Genomic DNA, 14,788 nt, shown 5'->3' on the forward strand with positions numbered 1-14,788 from the left:
TCCAGTTCTAACTGTTGCTTCTTGACCTACATACAGATTTCTCAGGATGCAGGTCAGGTAGTCGGGTATTCCCATCTCTTTAAGAATTTTCCACAGTTTGTTGTGATCCACACAGTCAAAGGTTTTGGTGTAGTAAATAAAGCAGAACTAGATGCTTTTCTTGAACTCCTTTGCTTTTTCTGTGACCCAATGAATGTTGGCAATTTGATCTCTGGTTCCTCTGCCTTTTCTAAAACCAGCTTAACATCTGGAAGTTCACTGTTCACAAACTGTTGAAGCCTAACTTGGAGAATTTTGAGCATTACTTTGCTACTGTGTGAGATGAGTGCAATTGTGCAGTAGTTTGAACATTCTTTGTCATGGCCTTTCCTTGGGATTGAAATGAAAACTGAACTTTTCCAGTCCTGTGGCCACTGCTGAGTTTTCCAAATTTGCTGGCATATTGAGTGTAGCAGTTTCACAGCATCACCTTCTAGGATTTGAAAGAGCTCAACTGGAATTCCACCACCTCCAGTAGTTTTGTTCATAGTAATGCTTCCTAAGGCCCATTTGACTTCAGACTCCAGGATGTCGGGCTCTAGGTCAGTGATCACACCATCGTGGTTATCTGGGTCATGAATATCTTTTTTGTATAGTTCTTCTGTGTATTTTTGCCACCTCTTCTTAATATCTTCTGCTTCTGTTAGGTCCATACCGTTTCTGTCGTTTATTGTGATCTTCGTCAAATGAAATATTTCCCATGGTATTTCTAATCTTCTTAAAGTGATCTCTAGTCTTTCCCATTTTTTGTTTTCCTCTTTTTTTTTGCATTTATCAAGGAGGAAGGCTTTCTTCTCTCTCCTTTCTATTCTTTGAAAATTTGTGTTCAGATGGGTATAACTTTCCTTTTCTCCTTTGCCTTTAGCTTCTCTTCTTTTCTCAGCTATTTGTAAGGCCTCCTCAGACAATCATTTTGTCTTTTTCCATTTCTTTTTCTTGAGGATGGTCTTGATCACTGCCTCTGTAACAATGTCATGAACCTCTCTCCATAGTTCTTCAGGTACTCTGTCTATGAGATGTAATCCCTTGAATCTATTTGTCACTTCACTGTATAATCATGAGGGATTTGATTTAGGTCATACCTGAATGATCTATTGGTTTCCCTACTTTCTTCAATTTAAGTCTGAATTTTGCAATGAGTTCATGATCTGAGCCACAGTCATCTCCTGGTCTTGTTTTTGCTGACTGTATAGTGCTTCTCCATCTTTGACTGCAAAGAATATGATCAATCTGATTTTGGTATTGACCATCTGGTGATGTCCACGTATAGAGATGTCTCTTGTGTTGTTGGAAGAGGGTGTTTGCTCTGACCAAGTGTGTTCTCTTGGTAAAACTCTGTTAGCCTTTGCCCTGCTTTATTTTGTACTCCACGTCCAAAATTGTCTGTTACTTCAGGTTATCTCTTTACTTCCTACTTTTGCATTCTAGTCCCCTATAATGAAAAAGACATCTTTTTTAGTGTTAGTTCTAAAAGGTCTTGTAGGTCATCATAGAACCGTTCAATTCAGCTTCTTTGACAGTAATGCTTGTGGTATAGACTTAGTTTACTGTGATATTGAATGGTTCACCTTGAAAACCAACAGAGATTATTGTGTCATTTTTGACATTGCATCCAAGTACTCCAATTTTGACTCTTTTGTTGACAATGATGGCTACTACATTTCATCTAAGGGATTCTTGCCCACAGTAGATATAATGGTCATCTGAATTAAATTCACCCATTCCAGTCCATTTTAGTTCACTGATTCCTAAAATGTCTATATTCACTGTTGCCATCTCCTGTTTGGCCACTTCCAATTTATCTTGATTCATGGACCTAACATTCCAGGTTCCTATGCAATATTTTTCCTTACAGCATTGGACTTCACTTCCATCACGAGTCACATCCACAACTGGGTGTTATTTTTGCTTTGGCTTCATCTCTTCATTCTTTCTGGAGTTATTTCTCCACTGATCTCCCATAGGATATTGGGTACCTATCAACCTGGGGAGTTCATCTTTCAGTGTCCTATCTTTTTGTCTTTTCATACTGTTCATGGGGTTCTCAAGGCAAGAATACTGAAGTGGTTTGCCATTCCCTTCTCCAGTGGATTATGTTTTGTCAGAAGTCTCCACCAGGACCCGTCCATCTTGAGTGGCCTTACATGGCGTGGCTCATAGTTTCACTGAGTCAGGCAAGGCTATGGTCCCTGTGATCAATTTGACTAGTTTTCTGTGATTGTGGTTTTCATTTGTACGCTCTCTGGTGAATAAATGTAAGAGGCTTATGGAAGCTCCCTGATGAGAGAGACTGACTGGGGGAAACTGGGTCTTGCTCTGATGGGCAGGTCCATGCTCAGTAAATCTTTAATCCAATTTTCTATTGAAGGGTGTGGATATGTGCCCTCCCAGTTGTTTGGCCTGAGGCCAAACTGTCACCCCAGTCCTCCACTGGAAACTCCTGGACACTCACAGGCAAGTCTGGCTCAGTCTTTGTGGGGACACTGCTCCTTTCTCCTGGCTCCTGGTGTGCAAAAGTTTTGTTTGTGCTCTCCAAGAGTCTACTTCCCCCGTTCTCTGGAATTTCCGTAATCAAATCCCACTGGCCTCCAAAGTCAAATTCCCTGGGGGTTCTCAGTCCCTTTGCTGAATCCCCAGGTTGGGAAATCTGTTGTGGATCCTAGAACTCTTAACAGTGTGAGAATTTTTTTGGTATAATTATTCTGCAGTTTGTGGGCCATCTGCTGGGCAGCTCTATGGTGGGGCTAATGATGACCTCCTCCAAGAGGGTTTATGCCACATGCTGAGTGACCCAGGTCTGCTGCAGCCAGAGCCCCGGTTCCCATGGCAGGCCACTGCTGACCCATGCCTCTGCAGGAGACACTCACTCAAAGGCAGATCTGGCTCAGTCTCTATGGGGCCTCTGGGTCCTTATGTACACAACGTTTTGATTGAGCCCTCGAGCATCTCTGGTGGTTTTGGGTTTGATTCTAAACATGAGTTTGCCTCTCCTACTGTCTTGTTGGAGCTTCTTCTTTGTCCTTGGACATGCGGTATCTTTTTTTGGTGGGATCCAACATTCTCCTGTTGATGGTTGCTCAGCAGCAAGTTGCAATGTTGGAATTCTCACAGGAGAAGATGGGCTCAAAGATGTCATCTTTCATCATTTGAAGTATTAATCAGCCATTAAAAAGAATACATTAGAGTCAGTGCTGATGAAGTGGATGAACCTAGAGTCTATTATACACAGTGAAGTAAATCAGAAAAAGAAAAGCAAATATCATATATTAACACTTACATATGGAATCTAGAAAGAGGTACTGATGAACCTACTTACAGGGCAGCAGTGGAGATGCATACATAGAGAACAGACTCATGAACACAGGGGAGGGGTTTAAGAAGGAGAGGGTGGAACAAATGAAGAGAGTACAATAGAAATATATACACTAAAATATGCAAAATAGATAGCCAGTGGGAATATGCTTTATGACTCAGGAAACTCACACTGCAGCTCTGTGACAAATTAGAGGGTGGGACGGGATGGGAGGTGGGAGGGAGGTTGATGAGGGAGGGGACATATGTATACCTGTTGCTGATCCATGTTGATGTACAGTGGAATCCAATATGATATTGTAATTATCATTCAATTAAAAATAAATTTAAAAAACAAAACAAAAAAAGCAAGGAAGAATATGTTAAAATAAAGTAGTTTCTAGACAATGTAGTTTCCAGGACAATCATCTTTTGTGCTTTCTATTATGCTTATGGATATAAACAGCAGGAAATCTTAAATGAAACCAGGAGTTTCCATGCATATTCATACAGGTCAACTATTTGAAACTGAACACAATTTACCAATGTTATGTAATGCTATTAAAGAGGCAAAACAACAGGCCCAATTAAGGATGCTTGTAGGTAGAAAATGATTAAATATCTTGAATAACGTGACGTATTACATACATAGTAGATATATGCTTTACATTTTTATTCTTCTTTAAGACTCACATTTTTCACTTTTAATGTTACTGAAACATAATGCATCTTGTAATTACATATGCATTTAACATATTAGTGTTCTAGTTTTATTAATTGTAATTAACTTATGATAAATCATATTTGTTGTTTTATAATTGATGAAAAATCAAATTTGTATGAGGCTCTTTGTTAAAATCTGTGCCTCAGTGGTAAACACAAAATTTTAGTCTGTTATACTTACAGTCTTATGAAGGAAAAAACCATTAAGCAATGACCTAAATATAACAATATAAACATTAAATATAACGGTATTAAGTATATATTCTTAAAAAATTGTCCACATCATGACAAATTTTATTCTAAGTCCTAGAAATAGAAGGATGAAAAAGACACACTATATCCCCTTGATGGAGCTACTATCTAGCAAAGGAGACAATACAATTTTTTAAAATAATTAAGGTAATGATTGATGTTACGAACAATATCAAATCAAATGATATGGGAAAGAGTAACTGGAAGGAAGTTGAAGTTTGAAAGGATAATTTTGATTGCATACTTTCTAAAGGCTTCAGTAGTGAGTTAAATTTTAACTCTGAATGGTATAATATTAAGGTGTTAGCCACAGAAATGTATAGAACAGAGAAGTGCAAACTATAGCCCATGGGCCCACAGATCTTACCTATCTCTTTTTCCCATTAATAAAGTTTTTGCTGAAATTCACCTTGGTCCACTTGTTTACACCATCTATATCATCTTTTTTGCTATAACTGAAGAGCTGAAAAATTATGGCAGGGACCATATGGCTCGCATACTGCAAAATATTACTATCTGACTTTATGGGAAAAGCTTGACCACCCTTGTCTGAAGCAGTACTGTCCAACTGAACCAAGAAAGAGAGAAATGCTTTCCACACCATCCTGTTAGCTGCAACTACATGTGGCAATTGATATTTGGGATGTGACTGGTATAACCAGGTCTAGAGCAAGAACATTTAGGACATGGCGAACAACAGCATGAAGCTACTGCAATAGCCTATCATATTTCTACAACACAAAGAACACCAAAGTAGCTGAAATTAAGGAAGCAAGACAAGTTAAAGCATTTGGATTTTATTCTGAAAATGATGGGAGGTCACCATAAGCTTTTAAGTAGTAGTGTGGCATAATCATTTAATTTTTAAAAATATCACTAATGTTTCTGGACATTATAAAGAAAATTTATCAGCTGTTTTAAAGTATAAAATGAGAGCCTTAATACTATCTTGGGTTCGGAAAGCTTTCCTAAGGATATCTACGTTAAATTGGAAATTTAGAGATGAGCAGGAAGTGGGAAAAATAAGATGAGAAAATAGTATCTCAGGGAAAGTAAGCAGCAGGTGCCATGACTGGCCCTAGGGTGGAGAAACGTGGTGCACTCAAACACCTATAAGATCAGTGTGGCTGAAAGGTAAGGAAAAATATAGAGAAAGAATAGGAAACTATAAGAGAGCTTGATCATGAGTGTCTGGATAAGCATATTAACAATATGAGATTTATCTCAAGCAATGAAAGACCATTTTTTATAAGTTTCTCTTTTGTCCCCATGACTAAACAATAGCACAAATACATCAGCATTAAAAATAGAATCCAAATAATCACTTCCCATAGCCAGCAAGCACCTGAGGCTTTTGAGCACTGGACAGGTGGCAAGTGCAATTTGAAATGTGCTAAAGTATAAAGAACTCAGTTTCAAAGAATCAGTACTATCAGTGAAAAATGTGATACTTTATTAACAAGCTTCATAGAAATCATATGTTGAAGTAATAACATTTCAGATAAATGTTATTTATTTGAATAAACATTTTTAAAAAATATATATTTAAATCTGAATAAACATTCAGATTTAAAACCATATATAATCGATTTTACAATATATAAACCTTTACTTTGTTTAATGTTGCTGGAAAAAAAAACTGAAACTTATATGGCTCATATTATGGGTAAGCATTGTTGCTATTATCACTAATCTAAATCAGTGATAAGGCTTCCTTGATAGCTCAGTTGGTAAAGAATCCAGCTGCAATGCAGGAGACCCCGGTTTGATTCCTGGGTCAGGAAGATCCCCTGGAGAAGGGATGGGCTACCCACTCTCGTATTCTTGGGCTTTCCCTGTGGCTCAGCTGGTAAAGAATCTTCCTGCAATGTGGGAGACCTGTGTCCAATCCTTGGTTTGGGAAGATCCCTTGGAGAAGGGAAAGGCTACCCGCTCCAGTGTTCTGGCCTGGAGAATTCCATGGACTGTATAGTCTATGGGTCACAAAGAGTTGGACGTGACTGAGTAACTTTAACTTTCATCCTGCTAAATCAGTGGTAACAATTAACATACAAGAGTGACAGTAGATTTGAGTAGCTAAATCATCTGCAAAGTGTATACCCAGTCAATAAAAGTACACATATTGTTATATGTCTGATTCTTAACAGTGTTTCAGAGATGTTTCTTCTGGCATTTTGCATGGCAGAGAGGAAGCTGCCATTTTCAGATTTGATTTGGCTCTGCTCGAGCATTTGCAAGAGTCAGTATTTCTCAATAGGAAATGATTCAATATATGCTATCCTTTGTTAACTAACATGGGGCTTCCCTGGTGGCTCAGATATTAAAGAATTTGCCTGCAAAGTGTTAGAGCTAGGTTCGATCCCTGGGTCAGGAAGATCTCCTGGAGAAGAGAATGGCTACACATTCCAGTATTCTTACCTGGAGAATCCCATGGAGAGAGAAGCCTGGTGGGCTACAGTCCATGGGATTGCAAAGAGCTACTGAGTGTAAATATATATATATATACATATATATATATATATACACCATTGCATATATATGAAATGGGCTATTACTCAGTCCTAAAAAAAAGAAAGAAATGATGGCATTTGTGACAACATGGATGAATCTGGAGGGTATTATGCTAAGTGATATGTCAGACAAAGACAAATACAAGTGTATTTTTTCACTTATATGTGGAATCTAAAAGTTAAACCGATATAAAAAAGAGAGACTCACAGGTATAGAGAACAAACTAGTGGTTACCAGAGGGGTTGGGGCAAGACAGGTGAAGGGGATTCAGTTCAGTTCAGTCACTCAGTCGTGTCCGACTCTTTGCGACCCCATGAACCGCAGCACACCAGGCCTCTCTGTCCATCACCAACTTCCAGAGCCTACCCAAACCCATGTCCATCGAGTCGGTGATGCCATCCAACCATCTCATCCTCTGTCGTCCCCTTCTCCTCCCGCCCCCAATCCTACCCAGCATTAGGGTCTTTTCCAATGAGTCAACCCTTCACACGAGGTGCCCAAAGTATTGGAGTTTCAGCTTCAACATCAGACCTTCCAATGAACATCCAGGATTGAGAAGTACAAATTACTAGATGTAAAATAAGTTCCAAAGATGTAATGTACTCCACATGGAATATAGCCAATATGTTATAATGATTATATACAGAATACAATTTATAAAAATAACAGATCACTATGTTGTATACCTGAAACTAATACAGTATTGTAATTTAACTATATTTCAATAAAATAAAATAAAGGCATGATAGGTATTAGGGGAAGAAAAAGTTAATGCTGTGTTTCATGATAATTTTCTGACTTGATTTCTCTAATAAGAATAGAGTGATTGTCTCCTTTTCCAAGTTACCATCATGTTTTTGAGGTTTTGGTACCCAGTGTGTCCGCTTTCTTTTAGACTTCACCTCTTTTCTTTTCTGTTCATTTCTGTCCACAAATAGGATTATTTTATTTTTTAGAAGAGGTAGCCCATTTGATCTGTTTAATACTCATCATAAAATCTTTAGCAACTCATTTTATCTTATGTACATTATCAAGTTATACAGAGAAACTTTCCCATTTTTCCTGTGACCAACTTAAACTACAATAAGGTACCAACCCTCTCTATGAAGACAAAGTGTACTTACCCAGAAAAATCCTTTATATTTCAATTGTATATCTTCTGACAATTTTCCCATCACTGATTTTTAGTAAATTCCAATCCTCTTGGGAATGTTCCAGCTGGGGAATACAGTATTAGCTGTAATTAGAAATAATGGAATTTTAATAAACCCTGTTCATCTAAAAGACTAATACATAGCTATTTTTGTTGTTCACAATCTTGTTTCTTATGTATGCTTGGAAATTTTCCAGATAGAAACGTTAAGATGTCACTAATGTCTCTTATTTTCTTTTCTCTTTCTATGTTTCATAGATAGTTTCTTAATATAGATGTCAAACTTTTACATTTGGATTAGAATATATTCCTTTTGCAATAGACAGCAATGACAAAGATAGGATCAAAGTAAATTGTAGATCAATTGAATTAGAATAAATATGATATGTTTTGTTTATCCATCCATCTTACTATGGACATTTAGGTTGTTTGCACCTCTTAGCTATTGTAAATAATGCTACTATGAATGTTGGTGTGCAAAACTTTTCAAGCTCCTAACTTCAACTCTTTTGAGTACCTAGACATGGAATTGCTGGGCCTCATGATATTTTTAATTGTTTGAGGAAACAGCATACTGTTTTCAACAGCAGTTATACCATTTATATTCCTGCTAAAAATGAATGGGGATTCCTATTTCTCCACAATCTTGCCAATAGTTTTGTTTCATTTCATTTTCATAATAACCATCCGAGAGATGTAAAGTGATATCTCATTACAGCAGGTATTATTATACTGAATAGTATCTGAATGTTTTTTGTGTCCTGTCTCTGTGTCTTTCAACATGATAACCAAATTGACTATTAAAGTATCAGATTTTGAATATATGCTACAATGCCCCCCCCTATGTCAAGGACTCAGGGCTTTACTGTATGGTATGTCCTCTCGTTTGGGGATCAGCTTTCCACTCATGATTCTATCTAGGGATTTAATTTCTCCTCAGTGACATCCAGAAAGAATGTGATTCAACATTATTAGTTAAAATACTTTATCTTGTCAAGATATCTAAATTTTAATATCTGATATTAAGAAAAATCTAAATGTTACATATCATTTACTGTTACAAGACTATTCCACTCACTCTTTTCATCAATATACAATAAGATCATAATAGTGTTCCCCCTGATAAATCTATAATACTGATACTTTTGATCATAGACACATTTGTTGACTACTTATTATTTTCTTGGCTTTGTTCTTAGTACTTATAGTCTAAGTCTGAAACTAAGTACTACAGTCTTAGTCCTTAATTAAATTGGTTATATTCCACCCTGTAAGAGGGGGTGTTATTATTATCTCCATTTTTAAGTTAATAAACTGAGAAACAAAGAATTCAGTTAACTTGGCCAAAACACAAAGTTATTAGTGGAAATTTAGGAATTTTACTTTATAGAGTATAATTTCAGAGCCCAACTCTTAAGATATACTTTTATCCCAAATAAATTGAATTAAGTCAGTGTCCTATATCTGAGTCCTTATGTATATATCTGCTAATATCTTATCTGAATTTAATTTCCTTTATCATTATTAGTCATTAATTATTCATTATTTAATTACCCATATAACATTTAGTATTAGGGAAAATGACTGGACCATGGTGGAAAATAATTTAGAATATGAAAAGCTGAGTAATATATTAAGCAGTTTGCATATTACATAAGAAAAGGAACACAAAGACACAATGATTGTCATTAACCTATTAAAAGATTTTATCATCTTGTTATGGCTTGATCATCTTGTCATTTGTTATTTATGTGACCTGGCAATTGACATAGTTACTGTGTGAGTCATCAATTTATATTTCTCTCTTCTCAGCTCAAATGTACCACATTTTCTCAACAAGGTCAGAATCCCTAAGTTTATCCTTCCATAAATATTTTCCCTTAGTCTTATAAGTTACCACATTAACTCTCCTTGTATCTTATTCTATTATAGTTAATTCTTATTTTAAACATTTACTGTTTAACTTCTCGCATGATTTCTATCTTTTGATTGTACCAGGACTGCTACAGTTGCAATTTCTAGTGATGTAGGAATATATTTTAGGAATCATCCCATGTCACCCAGCACACTGTCTTTCAGTATAACAGGTTTGTTGATACCACATAACCCCAAATGTTAGCAAAGTATGGCTGTATAACCTTTATTTTTATTTCATGTGCAATTATTTTTCTTACACTTGAAAATGCTGCCTTTGGGCCCTAAATTCAATGATCTAGGATCAGAGGTTAAAAGATAAAACATCAGAATAATGAAAGGGTCTCATAACAGTCCGTGATTTTCTAACAGTTGGAAAATTTGGATAATCATCTTACTCAGAACCTACCAAGTAGTAGCGTAATTACTTTTCCTTAAGTATTGCTGCAAACTAATGAACGAGCAAGTGAACTTCATTTATTTTTATTCTCAATATATCCTCAGATAGTAAAGAGTGAAGGAAAGGCTATTTTGAAATTCAGAAAGGCAATTTTTCCTAACGGCAACTAGCTTTTTCAAGTGTTTTAATGAATGCAATATAACAGCAAAGGACTCATATGTGTTTCCTTCATGGACTGTTTTCCATTTAATTAGTAGGGTTTATAGACCGGGAGACAGGAGACAGCCCATCATCTCTTCTCAATTGTGAGAGTGACTTGATCTCTCACTCACATACTCTTTTATGTTTCTTGGAGCTGTAATTTGATGCAATGAATAATTCTGATTTAGGATATTCATGGGCTATTTTCTTAAGTTTCTAAAACTTGGGGAAATTATATCAGATTGATAGAATACTTTACAACTAACTTCCCTGAAATTCAGCCATGATGATGCAGAGTCTGCTTTTGGCTTCAAGTTAGAAACTGGATTCAGTTCTGGCTCTACCATCTACAAACTTCAGTTGACATCAATAGTCAATATTTTAGACTATTAGATATATAGTTAGGACCATTAGGATTGTAAAAATGAAATGAGATAAAATATTTTATAAATACTGTACCAATGGAGTTATTATCATAGTCAAATAAAAAGTACATATGTATAATGGAAACTTGATTTTCTAATCTTATAATTACTGAAAAAGAGAAAAGTAACTTCAGAGGAAAGGAAAGTGACTACTAAAATGTCCAGAGAAATCTCAAATGCTATAAGCTGCTCAGTGGAAATCTTAGCAAGCCAATTTGAGAACAGCACAAAAAATATAGAGGGAGTTTTCCATGATTCAATAGAACCAGAGTAGAAAGTGTTTGGTGTTCTGAGAACTTTTGAAATGAACCAACTGAAACTTCCTTTGTCCAGAAAGTACAAAGCCCTGTAGTGAGGAGGAATACTGGAGGTAAAATCTAGATTGAAGAGAACAGGTACAATGGGGCAAAAGAAAAGAGAGGCTAGTTAAACCTTGGGAAGCAGAAGAAACTAACATTTTTAACACTTGGCAAAGCAATAGGAATAATACTTCCAGATAATGAAAGTAAGAAAACTTATTTGTCCCGCCTTCCTTTTCTAAATGTTCAAGAATATATACAGACTCAGAATATTGTAAGAACAATACAGTCTTGCATAAAAAAATGCCCAAATATTCATCAGCAGGGGAATTGACTGAATATACTCTATTATCTTCACATAGTGCCACCCCTTTTGGCTCAGATGGTGAAGAATCTGCCTGCAATTCAGGAGACCCTGGTTCGATCCCTGAGTTGGGAAAATACCCAGGAGAAGGGAATGGCAACCCACTCCAGTATTCTTGCCTGGAGAATTCCATGGACAGAGGAACCTGGGAGACTATAGGCTATGGGGTCTCAAAGAGTCAGACACGACTGAGCAACTTACACACATACACATCTTCACATAGTGAAGTACTATGTAAATACTTTCAACTAACAAAAACCCTGAAAGGATCAAGGTTATCTTTATATGCTATCATGAAGTGAGCTCCAAGGCTTATTATTATTTTAGAATCAATGTGGAGAAATGCGTGCATAGCTAACATAATGTAAAAAAAAACACAAAAAACAAAACAGGACATGTCTTAGTTCATTAGGTCTGCTAAAACAAAAATACTATAGGCCACATGGTTTATAAACAACAAACATTAATTTTTCACAGTTCTGGAGACTGGGAAATCCAAGATCATGATACCTGCAGATTTGTTATTTGGTGAGAGCCTTCTTCCTTGTCAGCAGTCTTATCCCTGTAATTTCATGGGATAGGAGAAACAGGGATCTCTGTGGAGTCTGTTTAAAACAAAACAAAACAAAACACTAATTCCATTCAGAAATTTTCCACTCTGGTGAGCTAAGTGCCTACAAAACTCTATTATCTGATTAACCTTTAATATGACTTCTGTGGAGACACACACACACACACACATATATATATATATTTATATGTATGTATATGCTTAATCACTGAGTTGTGTACAACTCTATGCAACCCCATGGAATGTAGCCTGCCAGGGTCCTCTGTCCATGGAATTTTCTAGGCAAAAATACTGGACTGGTTTGCCATTTCCTACTCTAACATAGATGTGTATATATATATATATACACACACATATATGTAGTTATGCATATTTTATGTCTGACTCTTTGTGACCCCATGGACTATAGCCCACAAGGCTCTTCTGTCCATTGGATTTTCCAATCAAGAATATTGGAGTGGGTTGTGATTTCCTTCTCCAGGGGATCTTCCCCACCCAGGGATAGAATCTGGGTCTCCTGCATCGCAGGTAGATTCTTTACCAACTAAGCCACCAGGGAAGCCCTTGTATATGTAAATACACATGTTCATGCATATTTACCTATATTATAAAAAGAAACAGTGGAACAATAAACTGTAGCAAGGAAAGTGGTGGATGTCTACAGAAAAGAAAAGAATAAAGTGGAGAGGAACAGGGATAGACACTAGACATCTCTGAATATACTCCTTTTATATTTTGATTTTAAAACCAAGAAAAGACTTTGCATTAAGAAGGTTATCTCAAAAATAAAAAAATAATATAAAAATTAAAAAAATCAACTTTATACTGAGTTGGTTTACCACAGAGAAAAAGTCTTTCAAGTGACTTTGCAATACCATAATTTAGCTATATATGAATTAGAGGACAAAAAGAATTGAAATTATAATTTAATATGTCTTCAGAATTAATCTCATTCAGTGGTAGTTCTATAATTATTATTCTGGGACAGCTGTATGTGCATTTGAAAAAAAAAATAAATGGGTAGTTATGGTGATATTATTGTGAACTAGGATTTTTATTGAAGGGAAAAGGACTGAATATGCCCTGAAAATATTATGATGTACTCATAACATATTTTGTCTTTTATGTTATATCATACACATATATTATTTCATTATGTATATACTTGGATGTGTATGAATACTGATCAAGGCAACCTTAATGCTCTCTCAGCTTTAAGTATACTTAAAACAGATTTCTTTCTGACTATATACACAGATCTACCTTTTCTTAGACCATTTACTTTAGGAAACTTTCAGTTGTAATTTCTTCCTCTTCCCCTTCAAGATGTAAATCTCCCAGCATCTTGCCAGTTTTACAACCCAGAGATGTCTTTCTCAAGGACCTGAGAGCCAGCTATCTGAAATGTAATCATCAGCAAAGAGTCCCTATCTCTCAGTCTCTGGAGAGGGGAGGGGTATGACTTTGATAACCACCAATGAGCAAACACAGATATCCTAGTGACATTGACCAACCTCAGCAATGTCTTCCAATTCTTTTGCAATAGCTCACCCTAGCAACTAAAAACACTCTTGCCTTTTGTTTCAAGGAAGTTGTGTTTAATCTTTTCCCCTTATTGCAATAGTTTTCAGTAGTCTTTCTTGCCTGTTTAACTTTTACAAATTTTCTTTAGTAACACACACACTCACACACACACACATACAAATTTATTGCAAAAAATTTTATTTCTGTCTCTAAAATGGTTGGAAACAATTTCCGGTTTAATAGTAATAAAGCAATCCTAATATGCACATTATAGTCTCTAAATATAAATTTCGTAAAAGGAGGAACAAGGAGACCCTTGGAGAAGTGGCAAGTACACCAAGGCAAGTATAAAAAAAAAACAAAGAAAAACTAACAAAAGCACTGTGATCATGTTAAAATGTCTCAGGAACCAACTTGATGGTCTCCTGCCTCAACATAACAATGAAACGGTTTGAGCATTTAAGTAGATTTGGTTAAAACATATCAAATATGTTTAACACAAGAATTCATAATATACTAAAGATCAAAAACACAAAGCAAAGCAAAACAAAACGAGTAAAACCTCTCATTGGTCATTTCTGGTGAGTGCTAGAAAAACAGCTATTCATTTTAGAAACTGACAAATAATAATGGATATGTTTGTACAGCTGACCTTTGAACAACAAGGTTTTGAGTTATGTGGATCCACTTATATGTGGATTTTTTTTTTTTTACATGATGAATACTACAGTACTACACAGGTCATGATGTGGAGCTGAGGATACAGAGGATTGACTGTAAGCTAAATAAGGATTTGTGAGGGGGAATATGTGGAGGGTTGGGCACCTCTACTCCACACTGTTTAAGAGTCAACTTTATATTTTGTTTCTATTTCTTTTTCTGTGCCCCAGTTTATAACTGATAAAGTAACGGAATGATTAAAATGATGATTAAAATTATAGCTTTCTGTAACCTCTAGCGAACTAACATATCAATCTACCCTAAAATTACAAAAGAGATATTAGTAATTTCTTGAATAGAAACTTGTAAACATCTAATACATCAAAGCTGACTTCCAGAATGGCCAAATGAGGCCCTCTCCCACAAAAGCAACAATACTGGCAAAACAGATACAGTCAACC

General features: G+C 35.9%; 1 long non-coding RNA gene across 1 annotated transcript in view; it reads right to left on the reverse strand.

Annotated features, from left to right (window-relative positions):
• The window catches only part of LOC145544834 (uncharacterized), a 246,478-nt gene that overhangs the window by 226,963 nt on the left and 4,727 nt on the right, over positions 1–14,788 (reverse strand). Inside the window, exons 2-3 of the long non-coding RNA XR_014081659.1 lie at positions 12,083–12,177; positions 7,941–8,053 (exon numbers count right to left, since the gene is read on the reverse strand). This is a non-coding gene — a long non-coding RNA (uncharacterized LOC145544834). The remainder of the gene's footprint in view (positions 1–7,940; positions 8,054–12,082; positions 12,178–14,788) is intronic.

Source organism: Giraffa tippelskirchi, chromosome 1, assembly GCF_054371585.1.
Source record: "Giraffa tippelskirchi isolate mGirTip1 chromosome 1, T2T-mGirTip1v1.2.pri, whole genome shotgun sequence".
NCBI classification, from domain to species: Eukaryota; Metazoa; Chordata; class Mammalia; order Artiodactyla; family Giraffidae; genus Giraffa; species Giraffa tippelskirchi.